The sequence below is a fragment of the Schistocerca nitens genome, chromosome 1, assembly GCF_023898315.1.
Source record: "Schistocerca nitens isolate TAMUIC-IGC-003100 chromosome 1, iqSchNite1.1, whole genome shotgun sequence".
In the NCBI taxonomy this organism is placed as follows: Eukaryota; Metazoa; Arthropoda; class Insecta; order Orthoptera; family Acrididae; genus Schistocerca; species Schistocerca nitens.
The window spans coordinates 925,264,177-925,290,403 of NC_064614.1; the positions used below are offsets into that span (position 1 = coordinate 925,264,177).

At 44.7% G+C, this 26,227-nt stretch overlaps 1 non-coding gene across 1 annotated transcript; it reads left to right on the forward strand.

The window, feature by feature from the left end:
- Nucleotides 1-3,999: 3,999 nt before the first annotated feature.
- Nucleotides 4,000-4,074, forward strand: Trnas-uga (transfer RNA serine (anticodon UGA)). The gene has a single exon. It is a non-coding gene; the product is annotated as a tRNA-Ser (tRNA).
- The last annotated feature ends 22,153 nt before the right edge of the window (nucleotides 4,075-26,227 follow it).

The window sequence follows — 26,227 nt, forward strand, 5'->3', positions numbered from 1 at the left end:
TATGTATGCATTGGGAAAGGTCCAAAAATCGGGTCTATGTGTACAGCATGCCCTAAATCAAAATCACAAAAATCAGCGGGTGGTCATATGTGCATACCTGCTTGCACGACATCAACTGCCTCGTGAACACTGCCGACCATTCCTATCTTGCATCGTTACTGGCGACGAGAGATAGAGTCTCCATATGGAAAAGAAAAGACAGGTTGAGACCAAACAAAGCAGCAACTCCCCGTAAAAACACCTGCGCGCATTCACGAAAGACAATGTTACGCATCTGGTGCAACACAGAGGCTGTGGTGCACCACGAGTTGTTTCTCTGACGTGTAGCCAGCACTGGTGCCATTTGTTGTTAACAAATGAGACGCCTTGCAGACGCAATCCAAGAACACCGCACAGGAAGACTACGCGTAACGATGCTACTCCACGACAATGCTCGCCCGCATTCTGCTAGACTGACAAAAAACGCTGTACAGGAGTTGGATTTGGCAGTCATTCCGCACCCGCGTTATTCACTTGATCGCGCTCCTTCAATATTCACCTGATCTAGTTCCCTTAGATTTTCACTTTTCCGCTCTCTATGAACAACCTTTAAGGAACTTTCATTTCGGATGTGCTCCAAACATGGCTCGACGAGTTCTTCGCCTTAAAGCCACGTTATTTCTACAGTCGTGGAACTGGAAAGTTACCACAGCGTTGGCAGACTTGTAAAAAGCGAAAGAGAATACATTACTGATGGGTAAAGTCACTGCTATGTAATAGTTGTGGGGAAACGTTGCGAACTTATGCACGAACGTAGCATTATCTACATATTTTGACGAATAAACTATGAAACGTCCCCTTAGAAAATTAAGAATGACTGTGCTGGTAAACTTCTACGTTATTTGATTTTCAGACAGCTGAGCAAAAGTCAACGTACTCAGACAGTTCTCTCTTTACTTATTCTGATCATCACTAAACTGCAATCTGACTTTCAATACTCCCTTCAAAAAATGGCCCTGACTAACAATAACCTATACCTTTCATGAATCACTTACTTCACAAAAATCTTCGTTACTCGAACTACTGCAGGCGCTAACTACTGATAGGCATAGTTAGCAAATGAAAGATTTTTATAGAGAACAAACAATGTATTTACCTTAATAGTGTTCAAAAGTCATAATATTTATAACCAGTTCATGACATCCAGTCTTACAAATGTCCTTTTTCTGACGGACACACGTTCAGATCGTCCGCTCTCAACACTCTGGCATCTCTCTCCCCACACCCACCACTGCTGGCGGCTCACCTCCAACTGCCCAACGCTACGCGCTCTTCACATCCAACTGCCCAACACTACACAAGCAAATGTTCCAACAACGAGTCCAACCAGCCACAGACTGCACACAGCGCAGTCAGCGATTTTCATACAGAGCACTACGTGGCGTTACCAACATAAAAACCTAAACAGCCTACTTCCAAAACATATAAACAAATTAGTACACAAGTTTCAAGAGCAACGCAGTATTCATTATTTCATTTTCACATCGATTTAAGCGATTCATCTAAATCCATACTCTACGAAATACGTAGTATTGGAATTTTGGGGGTAAATTTAAATTTATATAGAAAGGATTAGGTTATGGAAAACGGACGTTATGTATTTGTCGCAATACACAAGAAACTCGAATCCACCAGAATTAAAATTTAATGTACGTGTGAGGACTTTTGGGCAAGGCTCAGTATCAACGGTGGGCAAAAAATTATAACCGCATCCTCCCATCGACGACCAGACTCACCCCCCAGGTATAACCGAATGCTTTAGAGAAATCCTCAGTCTCCTAGAATGAAGGTTCCCCAATTATGCTGTAAACATCGAAGGAGACACAATTACGTAGGTGGTGTGCGTGACAAAAAGAAGAAAGAAGGTAGACTATCGTATGATGTCCCGCGGCCGACGAGGTTGGTGTTGACGGAACACAAGCCGGATTAGGAAAGAATCTGTTATTTGAATAGTTATTTGTACAAAAGTACGTTGAGGATAATATGCCCCTACCACCCCAAGGGTTGGCGGTGGGGGCACAAATACAGTGACATACGAGCATATCTCTATAATGTCTGAAGCAATTTCTATCAAACTTGTCACATGTATAACTTTCTACCTGGAAAACAATTACTGTGATAGTTAAGACATCCCCAGCCACATGACTCATAATTGAATAAAAGTAGTTTGAGAGGTAGACCCTACTACCCCTAGGGATGGGTGTGGGAATGACAAAGGCTGAGGTAAAAATGTTCATAATCGACCTATTGGTATTTCTTTTCTATATTTTGTTGATTGGGAATACTTTAAAAGTATGAAGCACAATTTTTCAGTGTGTCTACCACGCCACGAGAAAGAGCACTGCAGGAGCTAGTAGCTTTGTCAGCGTCATTCGGGACCAAAGACCATGTTCAAAATGGTTCAAATCGCTCTGAACACTATGCGACCTAACTTCTGAGGTCATCAGTCACCTAGAACTTAGAACCACTTAAACCTAACTAACCTAAGGACATCACATACATCCATGCCCGAGGCAGGATTCGAAGCTGCGACCGTAGCGGTCGCTCGGTTCCAGACTGTAGCGCCTAAGACCGCAAGGCCACTCCGGCCGGCTCCAAAGACCATGTCACCCGGCTGAGTATCACAGATACATTTAACGTTCTGTTTGGAATAGCATCATGTAACACAGCTAGTGAGCTCACTAAAAACAACAGAGAATAAAACAGTCGTTAGTTTTTGGGATAAACTCTTCGAATTTTATTTAAATCCAAAGTCTTATGATACACAAAACTTCAAAAATTGACGGAATGTCAGTGAATACGAAGAAATGGAATGAAATACTTCATCTATTACAAATTAAAAAACAATTGTTCCATTTTCACCCCTCAAATGTTCAACCTTAGTCCACAATATTTTGCGAACTTTTGACGCAATCAGAATTACATTACTGGCCATTAAAATTGCTACACCAAGAAGAAATGCAGATGATAAACGGGTATTCATTGGACAAATATATTATACTAGAACTGACATGTGATTACATTTTCACGCAATTAGGGTGGAAAGATCCTGAGAAATCAGTACCCAGAACAACCACCTCTGGCCGTAATAACGGCCTTGATACGCATTGAGTCAAACAGAGCTTGGATGGCGTGTACAGGTACAGCTGCCCATGCAACTTCAAAACGATACCACAGTTCATCAAGAGTAGTGACTGGCGTATTGTGACGAGCCAGTTGCTCGGCCACCATTGACCAGTCGTTTTCAATTGGTGAGAGATCTGGAGAATGTGCTGGCCAGGGCAGCAGTCGAACATTTTCTGTATCCAGAAAGTCCCGTACAGGACCTGCAACATGCGGTCGTGCATTATAACGCTGAAATGTAGGGTTTCGCAGGGATCGAATGAAGGGTAGAGCCACGGGTCGTAACACATATGAAATATAGCGTCCACTGTTCAAAGTGCCGTCAATACGAACAAGAGTTGACCGAGACGTGTAAACAATGGCATCCCATACCATCACGCCGGGTGATACGCCAGTATGGCGATGACGAATACACGCTTCCATTGTGCGTTCACCGCGATGTCGCAAACACGGATGCGACCATCATGATGCTGTAAACAGAACCTGGATTCATCCGAAAGAATGAAGTTTTGCCATTCGTGCACCCAAGTTCGTCGTTGAGTACACCATCGCTGGTGCTCCTGTCCGTGCTGCAGCGCCAAGGGTAACCTGTAAAGTTTGGAAGGTAGGACACAGTTTTAATCTGCCAGGAAGTTTCATATCAGCGCACACTCCGCTGCAGAGTGAAAATCTCATTCTGGAAACATCCCCCAGGCTGTGGCTAAGCCATGTCTCCGCAGTATCCTTTCTTTCAGGAGTGCTAGTTCTGCAAGTTTCGCAGGAGAGCTTTTGTAAAGTTTGGAAGGTAGGAGACGAAGCACTGGCAGAAGTAAAGCTGTGAGTACCGGGCGTGAGTCGTGCTTCGGTAGCTCAGTTGGTAGAGCACTTGCCCGTGAAAGGCAAAGGTCCCGAGTTCGAGTCTCGGTCGGGCACACAGTTTTAATCTGCCAGGAAGTTTAATGCCATCTATGTTATGTTCTATCCATGGAAGTATAATAAGGGAAGAAGGAACCACAGATTTACCCTGTCCGTTGCTTTGAAGGATGTGCCGCCATGTTGGATGCCCGAAAACTTTTTTAAACTTTTTGTGTTTTGCCTTACGGCAGGTCTTGTCATGGGGGACGCCTCGTCAGAGAGTCCACTGCATGAGCGTCTAGGGAAGTGATTTTCCCGTTGCCTTAAAAAATGGTTCAAATGGCTCTGAGCACTATGGGACTTAACATCGGAGGTCATCAGTCCCCTAGAACATAGAACTACTTAAACCTAACTAACCTCAGGACATCACACACATCCATACCCGAGGCAGGATTCGAACCTGCGACCGTAGCAGTCGCGCGGTTCCGGACTGAAGCGTCTAGTACCTCTCGGCCACGGCGGCCAGCCCATTGCCTTCCATCGAAAACATTAGCGGAGTACTGTTTACGATTGTTTCTTGTTCTCAAGTACTGTCGTTTTAAATAGAAAATTAAATGTTACAGTGCTTTTGTGAATAACACAGCATCAGGAAGCTTTTTTTGGTCTTAAAAGCGTATTTGATCGAGTAATACGACGCTTTTGGCTTCCTTATGTAACTTTTCTTGTTGTACATTTCGGATAAGCTAGAGAACTATGTCATGTGAAAAGGCTGTTTTCGTAAGTCAGCGTTTTTCTTAATATCGGCTGACGAAAGTGATGTTCGATCTATGTCCTCTCGGAAATGCTGAGGATATTTTTGCTATGTTTGGTCGGTTTTTAGTCTTTCCCTCTCACAAAGTTCATGAAGAGGCCTTTTCGAGTTGGACTGATCGGAAATCTAAAGCCAAATTTTAGAAATAAAACCACTATAATACAAGTAAGCAGTGCAAGCAAAATTCATGTGTATAAAACGAAATATCGCTTGAACGAGACAACGTACGACTGAAATGTGATACATTTGCATGTAAGACTATAATTAGATCTGTACACTCGTAAATGACGGAAATTGGAATTTTAGATTAAAACACTTCCAACTATTGCAAAGTCATTAAAGTCACGGGACCCATTCCCTTCGCGGTGCAGCGATTCTGCTTTGTGGTAAAAAAAGCTAGAATTGGGTTACTGTGTGGCAGCCGTAAGGCGGCTCGATACTCAAACATCACGTCGCCACTTCTACGACTGCGACGCACGGACGACGTATCTCTGTGGAAGAGCGAGAGCCGATGTGACGGCCGGAAGCTCGGCGTTATCTGTGGTGTGCGGAGCTCCGTTTCTGGAGCGTAACGCTTCTTCTCTTATCGGACGTCGCTATCCACCACACCTGCGGAGAATGAATGTTGTGCTAAGAAACTGGTAAGGAAGGATTACTGCAACGAGTGCGTATCGACTGAGGCAGCAGACCTTACGTTTGCGACATACTCGCAGGCTTACATGTCTCATTATCCTCAGTTACCTAAAAGGTTCGTTGGTTGATTCGCGGAGGGGACCAAACAGCTAGGTCATCGGTCCCGTAGGATTAGGGATGGATGGGGAAGGAAGTTTTCGGTGTCTTGTCAAAGGAACCATCCTAGCATTCGCCTGCAGCGATTTGAGGTCTTTGGGACTACGGCCGTTTACTATTGTGAGAAAATAAAACGCCTACAGCCGTCCTTATGATGTTATTTATTTTGTCGCAGCCATTAGAGTCTTGTCCCTGTTTCTCATTCTGTTTTTAATCTGTTTTTATGATGCTTGATTGATAATTTGATAATGCTACCGTTACTGTTTTATGCATACAGGCCTGAGGATGGCACACTGAAGCGCCGAAACTGGTTGAAACAAAACAAATAACATCATAAGGACGGTTGTAAGCGTTATTTTATTTCACAATACTAAATCTGGATGGTTGGACGCGGGTTTGAAACGTCGTCCTCCCGAATGCGAGTCCAGTGTGTGCTGATCACTGAGCCACCTCGCTCCATAGGTACCTAAAAGGCTGTCGTTTTGTACGCTGAGTGCTCTGCAACTCGCACGAAACTCATAAACTTGTATGTAGATGACTAAAACGTAGGCATTACCTGTGTGAGTTATTTTTAAAATTTTGTTATGCCTGGTCGGTATCGGGCAACACGCTCGTTTTCCGCGGCGCAGAACAGCATAAGGCATAAGGCTGACGCTGAGTCAGAGGAGAGCAGGAAGAGGTGCGGTGCGACATCTCTATTGCTTGTGGACGCCGCCCGCGGCTCACTTCCCTTGATACAGCAGGTGCCGATAGAAGACCACAATGGTGCTCTCGTCTTCCACGATTTACATCTAGCCAAAGGAGGGAAAAACGTAAAAGGTGGCGTACTGTGTGAACACTCACGTATTCGGTACGTACGATCTTCTGTAAACCTAAGTTCTTACGTTCTCCTGATGTCTTTTAAGTACAGAACCCTAACTGTTCCGAGACAGTGGGTTGTGGGCTGTCAACTTCCTCCCACATGGCTAATGCGATCGTGGTACCCGGAATACGTAGCACTGGCAGGCGTACAAATGTAGAATACACTGCCTCACAACGAAAGTGAAGCGCCGAGGAGGGCAGAAGAAAAATAAATGAAACGTCACGGATTTAGAGAATATGTGAAGTCGTTTCAGCGATAACAAAATCGAGCCAAATTTATAAAGAAGTTGGCAGTATCAGTCCACTTATCAGTACGACGTTGCACCCTTCTGGCCGAGACGCATGCTGTTATTCGGTTGGTTGCCGGCCGGTGTGGCCTGCGGTTCTAGGCGCTTCAGTCTGGAACCGCGTGACCACTGCGGTCGCAGGTTCGAATCCTACCTCGGGCATGGATGTGTGTAATGTCCGTAGGTCAGTAACGTTTAAGTAGTTCTAAGTTCTAGTGGACTGATGACCTCAGATGTTAAGTCCCATAGTGCTCAGAGCCATTTGAACCATTTGTTATTCGGTAAATAAAACTTCCGGGCTAAGAGGCCGTGGTCCAATAGTAGAAATACTTCTCCCTGACGTTTCGTTGCCAGCTGCGGGCAACATCATCTGAGGTGAGTCTACGACTGGCTGCTAGGCCGTGGAGGTCCTGTTTATATAGAGCGCGTAGAGGGCGCCACCACTCGTCACGTGTTGTCAACAGTAAAACTATCTCTGGCTGGCGTCATTACTCTCGATCGAAGGTAATCGATTGTCACATCTTTGGTACAGAGTCGATCGCCATATATTATCTAGCTTCAAGCCTTCTTCTTTCCTGTTAAAATTATTGTGGTGTTTAAAAATCTCTACAGCCTCTCTATACATACGTGCATAATAATGCGATGTCTTAGCTAGCACGCTCGTCTCACTAAATTTTATTTCATGGTCACCCGTTTCAAAAACATGTTCCGCTACAGCCGATTTGTCCGTGTGTCCCAGTCGACAGTTCCTTTTATGTTCAGTTAGGCGAGTATTGATACTTCTTTTTGTGGTTCCAATGTAAACTTTCCCACAACTACACGGAATCTTATAGACACCAGGAGTAGCTAGAGGGTGTCGTGCATCTTTCGCCGATCTTAAGCATTCACCTCAGATGATGTTGCCCGCAGCTGGCAACGAAACGTCAGGGAGAAGTATTTCTACTATTGGACCACGGCCTCTTAGCCCGGAAGTTTTAATTACTGAAGACGGTGGCCGTGAAAGCATTTGTTATTCGGTTGGGAGAGTGCCATAAAGCCATTGTATCGTCTCCTGAGGCAAGGTGTCCCACAAATCTGGTAAGTACATTAAATGTATTCGCATTTGCGAATATGGAAAACTAGTAGCTGTAGAATGGAATGACGACAGTGAAAATATGTGCCGTACCGGGATTCGAAGCCAGAGTTCCCGCTTATCGCGAGCGGACGCCTTACCATTAGGCTATCCATGTCCACGCCCATACCAGAACATTCATATGTCATCAACCATGCGTCTATAACCTGTACTCGTACATCCATTTTGTAAATTCTCGCATAGGTGAGGCTTTTTACTTGGAAGACGCTTGCCGGGTGTCGGCGGATAAATACGATGCATGCATGGCCAAAGGAACTTTGCATCGTAATTCGGAATAACACAGGCGCGGCAATATCGTATTTATCCGCCGACACCGGGCCAACGACTTACAAGTAAAATGACCAGCAGAAAATATGGACCAGCAACCGCATCGCTTAGCGTGACAGTTGAGGGAGCAGATACATATAGCGACGGAGAGATTTTCAATGTTATCCGCTACCCCCCCCAGACTGATTCCTGCTTAGGGTCCTGCAGGAGCAGTAACACAATATAACATGTAGAAGAGCAGTTTGGGCAGCTGTGGATGCAGGCAGCTACGCAATAGCCTTCTTCACGCCGATGGTAGGACGCGAATCCGTCGTCTTCCATGGGAACATTTCCTTGACACCTGTACTGCGAGACGAAGACAGGTTGGCACCGGCTCCATTGTGCTCTGGTGAATGAATGAATAAATGTCGTGGGACTAGGACCTCCCGTCGATTAGACCGTTCGCCGGATGCAAATCTTTCGATTTGACGCCACTTCGGCGACTTGCGAGTCGATGGGGATGAAAGGATGAAGATTAGGACAACATAGCACCCAGTCCCTGAACGGAGAAAATCTCCGACCCAACCGGGAATCGAACCCGGGTCCTTAGGATTGACATTCTGTCGCGCTGACCACTCAGCTACCGGGGGCGGACATTGTGCTCTGGTGAACACTCACTTACCAACAATATTTCTTGACGCACACCATTTGTAACTTGAATCGGATCATGGGGGAGGGGGTGACAACGGTAAACGATGTACCCTAGACAACACACCCTAAGGTGGCCTGCGGAGTATAGATGTAGATAGGGGACGAACCTGGCAACAACACGATGCATTCCAAGATGTTGTGGCGGGATATCATGACATGATCCAACTGTAATGTTACATTCCGCTGCAATTTCTCTGACATTCAGCCTTCGATTAGCACGCACAATTTCACTGACTTTCCTCTGTATGAGAATATACGAGGTGCGACAATAAAGTAATGAGACTGACTTGCTTTGTAAGATGTGGCAACCCTACAGGCTTGCGTAGGCACAATATCTTTGATCTTGGTCTATATGCTGCTTCTAGTCCAAGCTGCACATCGATGCAACTACTCAGTCGCCGGCCGGTGTGGCCGTGCGGTTCTAGGCGCTTCAGTCTGGAACCGCGTGACCGCTACGGTCGCAGGTTCGAATCCTGCCTCGGGCATGGATGTGTGTGATGTCCTTAGGTTAGTTAGGTTTAAGTAGTTCTAATTTCTAGGGTATTGATGACCACAGATGTTAAATCCCATAGTGCTCAGAGCCATTTGAACCATTTTGAACTACTCAGTCGTGAGTTGTACTGTAATAAGTTAATACATGTTTGTGTCTCTCGTCACAGAAATGGAACCCCATAATATTGCGCAACGGTATGCCATTTCTTTTTGCGTTAAATTGGGTGAAAACTTCATGAAAGAGTTCTTCGTGTCCGTGCCAACATTGCTGATAATTGGATTCTGCAACACGACAATGCGCCATCCCATACTGCTCTGTCAGTACAGCAATTTTTAAACCTCAAAACTAATTTCAGTGCTACCACAGCCACCTTATTCACTAGATATCGCTCTGTGCGGCTTTTTTCTATTTCCAAGAGTCAAAACGGCGGTCAAGGGACACATTTTCAAACAAGATGTCCAAAAAACTGTTACCAGGGTCTTGGGGGATATTACAGAAGATGAGTTCCAGAAATGTTACCATCAATGGCAGAAGCGCTGGAAAAAGTGTGTGCAATCAGAAGGGAACTAGAATGAGATTTTCACTCTTCAACGGAGTATGCGCTGATATGAAACTTCCTGGCAGATTAAAACTGTATGGCGGACCGAGACTCGAACTCGGGACCTTTGCCTTTCGCTGGCAAGTGCTCTACCATCTGAGCCACCCAAGCACGACTCACCTCCCCTCCTCACAGCTTTACTTCCGCCAGTACCTCGTCTCCTACCTTCCAAACTTCACAGAAGCTCTCCTGCGAAACTAGCAGAACTAGCACTCCTGGAAGAAAGGATATTGCGGAGACATGGGTTAGCCACAGCCTGGGGGATGTTTCCAGAAGTAAAGCTGTGAGGACGGGGCATGAGTCGTGCGTGGGTAGGTAGAGCACTTTCACGCGAAAGGCAAAGGTCCTGAGTTCGAGTCTCGGTCCGGCACACAGTTTTAATCTGCCAAGAAGTTTCAGAAGGGAACTACTTTGAAGCAGACAACACTAAACTTGACTAAAACGGTAAGCAATATTTTTTTCACATCAGTCTCATTACTTTATTGTCGCACCTAGTATACAAAAAATCTACGAGTGTAGGTTGTAGACGCATTGTTGACGACATATGGAAGTTTGAGTCTGACCGTGAGTCGTCAACGGATGGCTAAATAGTAAGACCACCGCTCGCGATAAGCGGGAACTCCGGGTTCGAATCCCGGAACGGCACAAACGTCGACTGTCGTCATTTCGTTCTACAGCTGATGGTTGTCCATATTCTCAATTTCTAACACTAATTTATGTCATAAGGGCTGTGGTCGCCAAAGAGGAACTTTGCATCCTAAATCATAATAAGACAGGCACTGCAATATCTTATTGTGGTAAGTGGTCCTTGATATTCTGGATACTGGTGCTGGAATGGATTTTACGTCCACACATGTTCTATCAGGTCGGATCTGGGCATCTTGCTGGCAACAGGAGTACCTCAACATCACTTGGGCAGTCCATAATGAAACGTGTCATGTATTGCTGATCATTGTCCTGTTGAAAAATTGGACCACGATACTGTCACATGAGAGGTTACACATGAGAACCACAGGATGTCCATGATGCAAAGCTGCGTCGTCAGGTTTCCCTCAGTCTCTACCTGCCGTGATTTGAAGTCATGGCCGATGGCTCCGCACACCACGACGTCAGGAGTAACACCGCTGCGCCTCTCTAAAACATTGCAACAACGGGATTTCTCACCAGGTCACCGCCATACTCGTCGACGATGGTCATCCAGTGTAGTACAGAACCGCGATTCATCGCTGAACACATTGTGAGGCCTCTGATAAGCAGTCAACACTGCCTCGTCACAGCACCAGTCAAATGCAGCCGTTTGTGTTGTGGTCTTAACAGCAGCCTGCGCAGGGGTTGGTAATTTATCTAGTTCGGCTGCTGCTAGCCTTTGAGTAATGCGCAGCATGACGTAGAATATTGCAGGGAGTCAATGACTTCTTCTCGAATGGCACGCGCTTATGTGAAGGACTTACGATGTGCTTGGAGTCCAATTCAATCCTCCCTTATGATGCTCAGACCAGAACTTTGATAAATAGTATGGCTGTATCACTTTTACATACCTCTAACATCGTACTACAGTCACATCCGAATGTCCCACATATCTGCATATCGCAAGATTCGACGAGCCGGTCAAACGGAGACCACAATGTGGCCTCTTTCAAACTGTGAGGTGTCGACAACGTCTCACACGTTTACACAGTATCTCCGTGTTCTTCGCAGTGACCACTCAACGGCTGACGCTGTTCACGCCCCTTATATACCCTTTGTAACCGCTTTTTAGAGAGTGGTTACACATAAACGAGTATTAGATTAAATTCTGTAATACGAAATGACCTAAGAGCCAAAAAACGGTAGTAGTATTTCGAAGTAATAGTTAAAATTTTTACAAAGAGTAGATATTCGAAATAGAGTAACGCAAAGTAGTACAAAGGGAATCCAAGGAAGACAAAACAGAACTGCGTTCTGTTTTGAATGTAATATATAAACCAATGCGCTGCATTGTTAGGTCTCTTGATTTTTTGCTTCCAGCGGTGGCGACTGTGTTCGCAGTTCCTCCGTGGTAGTCGGAATTTTGGGATTAGAAGCCTAATTAAATTGCATTCTTAGAACTGGATTAGACATTGGAGTGGTGGAGAATAGATTATTTTGGGATAACTTCAGAGACGGAGTCAATTAGAGGTGACTGGGTGTACGAACTTTGATATTCAAGTGAATGGTGATTGTGCGTGTTAAACGAAACGCTACGATGGTATAATTACGATTGTGAAAAGATTTATTGACAATACAGTAACTTTTATCTTGAATTAGGACTTCATTCGCTGTATGCGAATTATTAAAGAATGTTAGCACCGAAAATACTTGGACCTTATCACACTAGTATCTTTGCCGCTCGTTGTCAAGGTGATTCCGCTAATAAAAGAGAAGTGAAAAATAGTGCCCGATAAAAGACTCAACTTGTGCTGAACAGACATTGAAAGGATTCGAACCCATAATTAATATCGTGTCGTGAGAATTGAGAAGCTTAGACATTGTAAGGCCCAGAGACATTTTTATAATTTATCGGACCTTAATGGCAAAGGACAGTTTTATGGGAAAGCATATCTTTGGTGATAGGTACACGAAGGAATGTAGTAATAACTGACTGTTATCATACTGAAACAATACCCAATAGGATCAACTCTCCTTTCAGTATCTCTCATTAATTTAAGAACTTAATTGTGTCAACAGAGCAGAAATATACGAGACATTCTCCGTGTTTACTAAATTGCTTAATCAGCTAGTACATAGCCAATAATATCTGTGAACATTCAAGGGTTATTGAAGGAAGCTGATAAACCTTTTACAAACATATTTAATAGGATTCAACGAATGCATACAGACTGCTAAAGTAAGTAAATCATATTACTCAGGGAAGCAAATTAGTAAAAATAGACTGTAACTCAATTAATATCTTACTCCAGAATAATAAAAAACAAAACTGTCTTTGGATCCGTCGTGGTTGAAAGTGTATAAATTATCTCTGGAAAAAACGCGATCAATTTTTAACTGCTAGTTCACACGACCAGGCTCACAACGTGATTCAGAGATGTTTTATGCCCGACCCACACGGCAGGGAATGTTTCTTAACTAGCCGGGACAATATATACACTAACTCTTTGGATCAGCTCCGGGGGCCGGAGGCGGGGGGAGGGGGGGGGGGAGGTTGACGTCGAAGCGATATCTGTGCAGTCGCAACGACGGTGGGTGTGCGGGCATACCTTCCAAGCCCGGTCATAACACCAAACACGAAGAAGAATATGTACTAATGCACTCATGTGGTCGATCTACTGTCATAGAGAATTGCAACTCTTAATCATTTACATACTCGTCGATGGTGTGTAAGTGTACAAAGTGATGACCATCCGACCATGTCTTCTGGGTGCTTCACTTTTTTCTTGTTAGGTAGTGTATATAGTGGCTCTGGTTATGGTTAAGGTTCTGAAGAGGAGGGTGAAAATGAGATGGAGGAGTAATATACAGGGGTGTGTCTGAATAAGGATGTCCTGTCGGCCATTAGCAACTGCCGTCAGCCATGAGGGGTGGGTGATATGTAAACGTAGGATATGCCGGGAGGTTTGGATGGTGTAATAGGGTTGGGAGACGGATTCATAGAGGATAAAAGTATGGACTTGGTGTTGGGAAAGAGTGTGTGGTTTATTTGTTAGGAAAAACCGGATATCGTGGATTTAGATGTTGTAGTGCTGCTGCACCACGACATACTTTTAGGTAGTGGCAAGGGCTGGAAGGAGTTAACACCAGGGCTTCGAGGTGTTTAAAAACGAAGAATAGTTGGTTATGGGAATAAATGGCTTGAGTGTTTAGGTGCAATAGAGACCAGGCTGTAAAGGGGATTTGTCGGAGGGTGTGTGGTGTTTCGAAGAGGTGCGCATGTTATAAAACGTTGCTTGAAGTTCTGAACATGTCTTCAGCTGTGGGAGCTGGTTAGAGGGAAATGTTAGAATGTAGTGGCTTATCAGTGGGACGAATGGGTACAGTTAATCCTGTTTCTCTGGGTAACAGCCTGGCTTTTCACTTGGAGGAGTAAGTGGGGTGTGGTTGGTCGCAGCTGTAACAGTAGGGAGGGGAGGCGAGATTTGGGTACTGTTTTGGGAAGTAAAGGGCTTTGCAACTCGGGCAAGAGGACGAGTTTTTATAGGTGGCACCTCTGACAACGTTAGGGCTAGGCTTGGGATTTTGGGGGTCAACTTTATGTCCTATGTGAGGGATCGGGGAAGAAAATCAATTGTGTCTTTTTCAAAGGAACTACCCCAGCTTTTGCCTGAAGTGATTTAGGGAAACCATTTAGTAAACATTTTTTTGAATGAGATGGTTAAATGTTTTGTGAATTCATTTGTCTAAAAATAAGAAATAAAACAGATTAGAGAAACATTTGACGCACCTCGTGTACTTTTCTGTCGGAAAATGTGAGCAAGGACGATGGTGATGGCAGCCCTTTTAAGGGAGATATTTCTTATTCCTTCACACGCGTCACCCTGATGTATGGATAATTCTCTATTGAAACATTTTTGAGACTGAAATTGTTAGAACTATTTTGTACTCCGTGTGTGGATGATAGAAGTATGTCAAGGAGACAGGTCAGCGGACTTCTTGGTCTACATAATCCACCAGACAAATATCCTCTAGTACTCTTTAAAATTCTAAGACTGCAAGTTAAAGATGGACTTTAAATTCTGGGTCGTAACATCACTTCCTGTACACGATATCGAGTATCATTCAAAGCCGCGTCAAATGTTTCTCAAATCTGTTTTAATTCTTACTTTTAGGCAAATGTTTTCATAAACAGTTGACCGTTTTCTTCAATTTTAGCTTTTATTTCCAAGTTTTGATCAGAACGCAGCTAACGTCGTTGTTGCCAGCTGTCGACTGTGAAGCACTTATGGCTGCAAGAGAAACATTAGTCATCTGTAGAGCTGTGTCAACATTGGGGCATTACCATAGAGGCGTTTACAAACCGCTTTCGCAGCGTCTTCCTTTCCCGAAGTCTTCTGATTTTAGCACTTGGTACGAAAGAGCCATTTTGACAGGTAAATATCACACCAATACAACCTTTTATGTCGAAACAGCTAGACCTCGAAGAAATGAGACTTTTGACAGCTCGTTTGCCTTCCTAGCGTCTTCCATCCTCTAAAAGACCTAAATGTAGGACTCAGTTTAAAGAAAGCCTTCAAATATCGTACCATACAACCATTTTTATGCAAAATGGCTAGGCCGTGAAGAGATGAACTTTTTAACACATTATTTATAGCTAGCAGCCGGTGTTCGTGAATTATTTCAATTTTTTTCTAATCACTACTTAAGTTTTGCTTGATTACCTACATTAATTGCAAGTAATAAAACTTTTTCCAAAACTAGACCTCACGCTGGTCGTTTTTCCTATTCTTCGTTCGTCTATCGAGCATCTAACAAAAATTCAGTGTGTAACTTTTGCTCAAATCACTAATTAAGCTTTCTTAAGTAACATAATCAATTTATAGTAATTGAATATATTTTGAAACCTACAACTCCCGCTACTCAATTTTATACAATATTTGTCCATTTATCACTTTTCTTTTCGGCACGAAAATTCAGATAAAAGAATCCCTGAAATAAGTAATTACTTTTTCGTAATTACCCTGATTAATTTCAAGCAGTTAATCCTTATTTGCAAAACTAGACGTTACACCAGTGAATTTGGTAACCTATTTGCTCATTTCCCAGTCTTAGTTTTAGCTACGAAAACTAGCACAATAATACAATGTGTAATTTACAGGGAGACATGTTTTTGATACATTCAAACATCTGACCAAAAACTAAATCTGGTTTGCCAGACGGGGAAGTGAACGACTGTACTTTCGAATGTCTTTCCAGTGCGCCACGAGTGTGATTGTGCTGGAGAGTGTTAGCAGGAAGGCAGAAGGAAACTGGAGGACAGAACTGTACTACTGGTGGGGAGTTCTTTAGAGATGGAGCAGAAGCTCCCATAGAACAGTGCTGGGGAAGGAAACCAGCAGGGTCATTTCCAAAGGATCCACCCCAACATTTGCGCATAACGACATGGAAGACAGGCAGTAGACCCAAGCCGCCGCGGCACCTCGCTCGGACCGAACAGCAGGTAAAACTCTCAGGCATATATTTGTCGCCATTTATTTGCTAGGAGCCTAAAACTTTGGTAGTTTCCATTAGACGCAACATACTTCATCAACCTAGTGGATCGAGAATTTATAAAGTATCACAGTTTAGAACATGTAATCACTACTAATATTGTGTTATAAAATCAGTTTCCTGAACCTGCATAAACCAACCATCCCTTCTGGTGATTAATCGTCAGCTTGAGTCGCGTAGCAACCTCAGCAACCGTAAGTGGTACTATTGTCCTCTAGTGTCCCGAAGCAGATTTGTAATGGAAATTGAAGCAAACGACTTGTAACGAGTTGGTTGACGCCACTGATGACAACATATTCATGACTATCTCAGTCTCACACTCCATGGTCGTTAATAAGACGAAATAAAACATAGGTAAATAAATATTATTTTGTTTTAGATTACTAATGTAATACAAGCAACCTTGCGAGCTGTAATCTTTAGTGCACAGGATTGTTGGCTGTTGGCTTGTGGGACGCTCAACTGCGTGTTGATTACTGTCCAACTGCTGTTATTAGTGAGACAAAAAATGTTAAAAATATCCTAAAATTTAAAAAAGTACATTATACGTACAAAACTACAAAATACTGATATTCTATGAAACATGAAACTTAGAGAAAAAATTTCTTACCGATGTAACAAAGAACTGCTTAGGTTCCGAACACCTGACATAGAAGGTGATTATAATTAAACTTTCAATCGCTGTAAAAATAACACCACTGGTAAGAATGACGTCAAACTGCAACGGAATATTACCGAAGAAGGGGGAAAACGTATGGCAGAAGAAAAGAAATAGTGTGAAAATTGATCAATAGATGGCGCTGTATGTGTCAGAATACGTAAATGAAAACACCTGTCATGGAATTATTAGCCACCATTTCCCTACGTCCTGGGCGTCCCTATCTTAATCCGTGTGACTTCTGGCTGTGAACCTATCTGAAATACACTCCTGGAAACTGAAATGAGAACACCGTGAATTCATTGTCCCAGGAAGGGGAAACTTTATTGACACATTCCTGGGGTCAGATACATCACATGATCACACTGACAGAACCACAGGCACATAGACACAGGCAACAGAGCATGCACAATGTCGGCACTAGTACAGTGTATATCCACCTTTCGCAGCAATGCAGGCTGCTATTCTCCCATGGAGACGATCGTAGAGATGCTGGATGTAGTCCTGTGGAACGGCTTGCCATGCCATTTCCACCTGGCGCCTCAGTTGGACCAGCGTTCGTGCTGGACGTGCAGACCGCGTGAGACGACGCTTCATCCAGTCCCAAACATGCTCAATGGGGGACAGATCCGGAGATCTTGCTGGCCAGGGTAGTTGACTTACACCTTCTAGAGCACGTTGGGTGGCACGGGATACATGCGGACGTGCATTGTCCTGTTGGAACAGCAAGTTCCCTTGCCGGTCTAGGAATGGTAGAACGATGGGTTCGATGACGGTTTGGATGTACCGTGCACTATTCAGTGTCCCCTCGACGATCACCAGTGGTGTACGGCCAGTGTAGGAGATCGCTCCCCACACCATGATGCCGGGTGTTGGCCCTGTGTGCCTCGGTCGTATGCAGTCCTGATTGTGGCGCTCACCTGCACGGTGCCAAACACGCATACGACCATTATTGGCACCAAGGCAGAAGCGACTCTCATCGCTGAAGACGACACGTCTCCATTCGTCCCTCCATTCACGCCTGTCGCGACACCACTGGAGGCGGGCTGCACGATGTTGGGGCGTGAGCGGAAGACGGCCTAACGGTGTGCGGGACCGTAGCCCAGCTTCATGGAGACGGTTGCGAATGGTCCTCGCCGATACCCCAGGAACAACAGTGTCCCTAATTTGCTGGGAAGTGGCGGTGCGGTCCCCTACGGCACTGCGTAGGATCCTACGGTCTTGGCGTGCATCCGTGCGTCGCTGCGGTCCGGTCCCAGGTCGACGGGCACGTGCACCTTCCGCCGACCACTGGCGACAACATCGATGTACTGTGGAGACCTCACGCCCCACGTGTTGAGCAATTCGGCGGTACGTCCACCCGGCCTCCCGCATGCCCACTATACGCCCTCGCTCAAAGTCCGTCAACTGCACATACGGTTCACGTCCACGCTGTCGCGGCATGCTACCAGTGTTAAAGACTGCGATGGAGCTCCGTATGCCACGGCAAACTGGCTGACACTGACGGCGGCGGTGCACAAATGCTGCGCAGCTAGCGCCATTCGACGGCCAACACCGCGGTTCCTGGTGTGTCCGCTGTGCCGTGCGTGTGATCATTGCTTGTACAGCCCTCTCGCAGTGTCCGGAGCAAGTATGGTGGGTCTGACACACCGGTGTCAATGTGTTCTTTTTTCCATTTCCAGGAATGTATGTTGTGTTCAGTGTTCCGATTGCAAAATTAGGTGCATTGAAGACACGCATTGCGCAATATATTCTGAACCTGACCCCGGCAACAGTTCGATCGGCTGTGGACCATGCTGTTTCTCGGTTTCAACTTGTTGCAGAAAACGGTGGACAGCATATTGAACATGTTTTGCGTCAGTCACAAGGAAATTAATAATCCGATTTGATTTTGAATGATGCTTTTTATGCGGTGTTCGGCCACAGGACAATCAAAAACGCATGTGGTTGATGCTTTTTATGTGGGTTTTGGCCTCAGGACAATTAAAAACCGATTTTTCCCATCCGATGCGATATGATCATGCCGCGGTGGATAGGCTTTCGTATCTACATCTACATCTACATCTATACTCCGCGAGCCACCTTACGGTGTGTGGCGGAGGGTACTTATTGTACCACTATCTGATCCCCCCTTCCCTGTTCCATTCACGAATTGTGCGTGGGAAGAACGACTGCTTGTAAGTCTCCGTATTTGCTCTAATTTCTCGGATCTTTTCGTTGTGATCATTACGCGAGATATATGTGGGCGGTAGTAATATGTTGCCCATCTCTTCCCGGAATGTGCTCTCTCGTAATTTCGATAATAAACCTCTCCGTATTGCGTAACGCCTTTCTTGAAGTGTCCGCCACTGGAGCTTGTTCAGCATCTCCGTAACGCTCTCGCGCTGACTAAATGTCCCCATGACGAATCGCGCTGCTTTTCGCTGGATCATGTCTATCTCTTCTATTAATCCAACCTGGTAAGGGTCCCATACTGATGAGCAATACTCAAGAATCGGACGAACAAGCGTTTTGTAAGCTACTTCTTTCGTCGATGAGTCACATTTTCTTAGAATTCTTCCTATGAATCTCAACCTGGCGCCTGCTTTTCCCACTATTTGTTTTATGTGATCATTCCACTTCAGATCGCTCCGGATAGTAACTCCTAAGTATTTTACGGTCGTTACCGCTTCCAATGATTTACCACCTATGGCATAATCGTACTGGAATGGATTTCTGCCCCTATGTATGCGCATTATATTACATTTATCTACGTTTAGGGAAAGCTGCCAGCTGTCGCACCATTCATTAATCCTCTGCAGGTCTTCCTGGAGTACGTACGAGTCTTCTGATGTTGCTACTTTCTTGTAGACAACCGTGTCATCTGCAAATAGCCTCACGGAGCTACCGATGTTGTCAACTAAGTCATTTATGTATATTGTAAACAATAAAGGTCCTATCACGCTTCCTTGCGGTACTCCCGAAATTACCTCTACATCTGCAGATTTTGAACCGTTAAGAATGACATGTTGTGTTCTTTCTTCTAGGAAATCCTGAATCCAATCACAAACCTGGTCCGATATTCCGTAAGCTCGTATTTTTTTCACTAAACGTAAGTGCGGAACCGTATCAAATGCCTTCCTGAAGTCCAGGAATACGGCATCAATCTGCTCGCCAGTGTCTACGGCACTGTGAATTTCTTGGACAAATAGGGCGAGCTGGGTTTCACATGATCTCTGTTTGCGGAATCCATGTTGGTTATGATGAAGGAGATTTGTATTATCTAAGAACGTCATAATACGAGAACATAAAACATGTTCCATTATTCTACAACAGATTGACGTAAGCGAAATAGGCCTATAATTATTCGCATCTGATTTATGACCCTTCTTGAAAATGGGAACGACCTGCGCTTTCTTCCAGTCGCTAGGTACTTTACGTTCTTCCAGAGATCTACGATAAATTGCTGATAGAAAGGGGGCAAGTTCTTTAGCATAATCACTGTAGAATCTTACGGGTATCTCGTCTGGTCCGGATGCTTTTCCGCTACTAAGTGATAGCAGTTGTTTTTCAATTCCGATATCGTTTATTTCAATATTTTCCATTTTGGCGTCCGTGCGACGGCTGAAGTCAGGGACCGTGTTACGATTTTCCGCAGTGAAACAGTTTCGGAACACTGAATTCAGTATTTCTGCCTTTCTTCGGTCGTCCTCTGTTTCGGTGCCATCGTGGTCAACGAGTGACTGAATAGGGGATTTAGATCCGCTTACCGATTTTACATATGACCAAAACTTTTTAGGGTTCTTGTTTAGATTGTTTGCCAATGTTTTATGTTCGAATTCGTTGAATGCTTCTCTCATTGCTCTCTTTACGCTCTTTTTCGCTTCGTTCAGCTTTTCCTTATCAGCTATGATTCGACTACTCTTAAACCTATGATGAAGCTTTCTTTGTTTCCGTAGTACCTTTCGTACATGATTGTTATACCACGGTGGATCTTTCCCCTCGCTTTGGACCTTAGTCGGTACGAACTTATCTAAGGCGTACTGGACGATGTTTCTGAATTTTTTCCATTTTTGTTCCACATCCTCTTCCTCAGAAATGAACGTTTGATGGTGGTCACTCAGATATTCTGCGATTTGTGCCCTATCACTCTTGTTAAGCAAATATATTTTCCTTTCTTTCTTGGCATTTCTTATTACACTTGTAGTCATTGATGCAACCACTGACTTATGATCACTGATACCCTCTTCTACATTCACGGAGTCGAAAAGTTCCGGTCTATTTGTTGCTATGAGGTCTAAAACGTTAGCTTCACGAGTTGGTTCTCTAACTATCTGCTCGAAGTAATTCTCGGACAAGGCAGTCAGGATAATGTCACAAGAGTCTCTGTCCCTGGCTCCAGTTTGTGTGACTATCCCATTCTATACCTGGTAGATTGAAGTCTCCCCCTATTACAATAGTATGATCACGAAACTTCTTCACGACGTTCTGCAGGTTCTCTCTGAGGCGCTCAACTACTACGGTTGCTGATGCAGGTGGTCTATAGAAGCATCCGACTATCATATCTGACCCACCTTTGATTCTTAACTTAACCCAGATTATTTCACATTCGCATTCGCTAATAACTTCACTGGATATTATTGAATTCTTTACTGCTATAAATACTCCTCCACCATTGGCGTTTATCCTATCCTTGCGGTATATATTCCATTCTGTGTCTAGGATTTCGTTACTGTTCACTTCCGGTTTTAACCAACTTTCCGTTCCTAATACTATATGCGCACTATTTCCTTCAATAAGCGATACTAATTCAGGAACCTTGCCCTGGATACTCCTGCAGTTTACCAATATTACGTTAACTTTTCCTGTTTTTGGTCTCTGAGGACGGACGTTCTTTATCAACGATGCTGATGTTCTCTCTGGTAAGCCGTCAGGTATTTTATCGTTTCGCCCAAGGGGGGGTCCCTCTAACCTAAAAAACCCCCGTGTGCACGCCACACGTACTCTGCTACCCTAGTAGCTGCTTCCGGTGTGTAGTGCACGCCTGACCTGTCTAGGGGGGCCCTACAGTTCTCCATCCAATAACGGAGGTCGATTAATTTGCAACCATTATAGTCGCAGAGTCATCTGAGCCTCTGGTTTAGACCCTCCACACGGCTCCAAACCAGAGGACCGCGATCGACTCTGGGCACTATGCTGCAGATATTAAGCTCAGCTTGCACTCCGCGTGCGATGCTGGTTGTCTTCACCAAATCAGCCAGCCGCCGGAAGGAACCAAGGATGGCCTCAGAACCCAAGCGGCAGGCGTCATTCGTTCCGACATGTGCTACTATCTGCAGCCGGTCACACCCAGTGCGTTCAATAGCTGCCGGAAGGGCCTCCTCCACATTACGGACGAGACCCCCCGGCAAGCACACCGAGTGCACACTGGCATTCTTCCCCGACCTACCCGCTATTTTCCTGAGGGGCTCCATAACCCGCCTAACGTTGGAGCTCCCTATAACTAATAGGCCCGCCCTCTGTGACTGTCGGGACCTTGCCGGAGAATCGGCCACTGGCCCAACAGGCGAGGCATCCTGTGGTGGCTCGGAAACGATGTCATCACCACTAGGAAGCACCCCGTACCTGTTGGAAAGGGGTAAGGCAGCTGCCACGCGGCCAGATCCCACCTTCGCCTTTCGGCCAGGCACGCGCGAGCCCACCACTGTCCGCCATTCACCCTGGAGTGATGGCTGACCGGTAAGATGCTCACTGCCGGAAGACGCAGCGACATCAGGGGTTCCATGTGATTCCAAGGCCACCGAAGTAGGCATAGGTCTCACCACAGTTGCCCCAACGCCACTACGAGCCGACGCCTGCGCCTCGAGCTCGATGAGCCTAACAGACAAAGCCTCCACCTGCCCCCGAAGAGTGGCCAATTCTCCTTGCGTCCGCTCACAACAACCACAGTCCCTACACATGACTATGTTTACCCTACTCTATACGGTGACAAATTCCCAAGATAATCTTCTGATGAGCTACTTTGATAATCAAGAAACACTCACTGAAATACGAGACGCGAAAACTACGCTAGGTTTTCCCAGAAAAACTATTTAAAAGCTAAGCGCAGCAAATAAGTACAAAATAAATTTCTCTCCTAACGATCAAGAACTGTTAGTTTCTATGCAGAGCAGATAAACACAAATAGAATCCCTTCCTTAGTGGAAGGTCGTAAACAAAATGCAAAATAAACGCTTTATACAAACAGTACTCGCTGCTGCTGGTGCTCTCGCTCTGGCTGTCACAAGACAACTGCTGATTCAAGTGACTAGTGGCTAACGGCCGCGAAACAAACAAAAGACGGTTTTAGGGCGCTTTCTGTTCTAAACGATCAAGAAAACACTAAGAAATCTAACACGAAAACTACGTAAAGTTTTATCAAGAACTGTTAGTTACTATGCAGAGCAGATAAACACTAATAGAATCCCTTCCTTAGTGGAAGGTCGTAAACAAAATGAAAAATAAACGCTTTATACAAACAGTACTCGCTGCTGCTGGTGCTCTCGCTCTGGCTGTCACAAGACAACAGTATCACACCCGTACAACCATACACACTGAGTAGTACAGTTTATTTAACGTCAAACGTACACCTTAGGCATTGTTGTACGATTCATTTGTCATTTATAGTCGACCAATATTAAATTATGATGCTTACAGCGCCATCTATTGCTACATTTAGTAACAATTTATTTTTATTCTGCCATACGTTTTCCCCCATCTCCGATAATATTCCGTTGCAGTTTGAGGTCATTCTGATCAGCTGTGTTATTTCTATGGCGGTTTGAAAGTTTAACTCCAATTGTAATCACTGTGTATGTCTAGCTTGAATAATCAAATAGCCTTCATGTTAATCTGCTCCTTTCTCAAGTACGATTTTTGGCATAAGGAAAGCGTATTTATGTCTTTTGGACAGTGGTGGTAGTGATTTTCTGTTCGTTTTGTTCTCCTCTCTTTCTGCATAATCTCCCTCTTCCTCTAATCTTAGATTCCCTAGGCTGACACTTTCTATTTCTACGTTATTGTAAATGGTTGATTTTTGGCAACATTAATCTTGAAAAAAATGTTCTTTTTTTGCCATTTCTTTGCAAGTGAATCATATGCAATGCATATTTCAGGAACTGTCAAGAAAGTAGTATTGCTCGCTGTTCCCAGTGTGTCCTAAGGTTAGGAAACCAATAAATGACCTGATAATTAATAGACATAAATGCTACAAGAGCAACAGAATATTATTAAAATTACGAAAGAAGAGAGTGAAATGATATCAAATGTCAGTTGCTCATAGTATATGAAACGCAGTCGCAGAGACCTAATCTATCAAATATGATACTTCCAAGGAAAGGCAATTTTGAGGAACTAAAAATAATTTTTCTTAATTATCTGTGGTGAAATTGAAATCAGGGAACATTACTTTTTAAGGCCTTGTTGCAAGAACATAAAGCTAAATCAACAATAATAACTATTATTCGTGAAGCCATTATCGAATGTTCGCAGACCACTTGTTAATGATTACATGTAACTCATAGCAATTATTGTGAGGACGAAAAATAGCTGACGCTGTCCTGCTGCAGAAACTGTCGTATAAAATATCGTCATTCTTCATACGCAATACAGTGCCCTTTGTTAACAAACGTACTCTGGAGCGATGTATCCTACACTGGATTGAAAACGTTATTGGTTACGTCCTAATATCAGGTCGGGCCTCCTTTCTCCAGGTGTAGTGCAGCACCTTGACGTCGCATGGACTCAATAAATAATTGGAAGTCCCCTGCAGAAATATTGAGCCACGCTGCCTCTATAGCCGTCGACCCTTGCGAAAGAGTTGCCGGTGCAGAATTTTGTGCGCGTAGTGACCTCTCAATTATTTCCCATTTGCCCCGGGTCTCTCCAGGCACGTCTTCGCTTGTCATCGGAGCTCAGTTCGAAACGGGACTTATCACTGGAGGCAGTTCTACTCCTGTCAATGAGATTCCAGGTCGAACATGTCCGAAACAACTGAAGATGGGCTTGTTGGCGTACAGAGGTCAACGGTAGTCGGCGCAAGGGTCATCGTGAGCTCAGCCCCCTGTCTGTCAGCCGCCTGGTGATGGTCCTCGTGCTCATTGAAGCACCGATTGCACGTCGGAACGATGATGATGAATTCGGGGTTCTAAGTGCTTCTCTGACGATTGCTCGGTCCTCTCGTTCTGTCTTCTGTCTAGGTCGACGCTCCCTTCTTGACTCTGTGTTCGGCCATGGTTCATCCATATCTGTTAACACAGTCGAATAGTGGCATACCTCGTATTGAAATCTCGATCGATTCACCGATTACTGCCGGATGCTGTGGACGAGCGGTTCTAGGCGCTACAGACCGTAATCGCGCTGCTGCTACGGTCGCGGGTTCGAATCCTGCGTCGAGCATGGATGCATGCGATGTCCTTAGGTTAGTTAGATTTAAGTAGGTCTAAGTCTAGGGGACTGATGACCTAAGATGTTAAGTTCCATAGTGCTTAGAGCCATTTGAACCATTTTTCTCCGATTACTCTAACTGGCTTCTTTGAACCGAACTACACATCCTTTCCCAAGATCGTGTCAATCGTTCGTGCACCTGTCTGCGAGGCACAGTTACTGTCCAATTGAAAACATGGAATGGAGCCGGCCGAGGTGGCCGAGCGGTTCTAGGCGCTACAGTCTGGAACCGCACGACCGTTGCGGTCGCAGCTTCGAATCCTGCCTCGGGCATGGATGTGTGTGATGTCCTTAGGTTAGTTAGGTTTAAGCAGTTCTAAGTTCTAGGGGACTGATGACCTCAGCAGTTAAGTCTCATAGTGCTCAGAGTCATTTGAATATTTTTTTGGAATGGAATACTCAAAGACTTTCTTGCGCTGGCATCGACATGTCCCTTGTTTACTATCCACGCCAGCTGCGCGATGGAATTGCGCTTCAGCTCACACACTCATCCGTCGGCTGCCAAAGTCTACAGTTTTGCATTTTGCATCGATACTCGTCTGAATATCAACTGATTTGCTTAACTCTTTCGTGGTGCGATTTTTTGCCTTAAAGTGTGCATTTATTCTAAGAAACACTCATTTGATAAAGTCAATGAAATTACATTATAAAATATTTTGACTGATTTTAGAATATTTGCGGGGCGAGAGTTTAGGGAGTTGCTAAATTTTAAAACTGCTTATCTATATATGACGGATACGTCAGGTGATGTCAGCAATTAGACGGTGGCAGCAGCGAAATTGTAGGCCGTCCGTCAACGTGAAAATGCGGCCGCTACATCCTCTTGAAGTGTTCCTAATCCATCCACGTAGACGCATATGGACGGAAACAAGGCTTGAATGTGGTCGACGATGTATATTCTGCCACGTAATACAGTTGTTAAGGTCACAGTCAAAGTTTTTAAAATGTACAAAAAACATGTGAACTCGCGCTATATGAAATTGCATACCGTCCGTTTTTGCC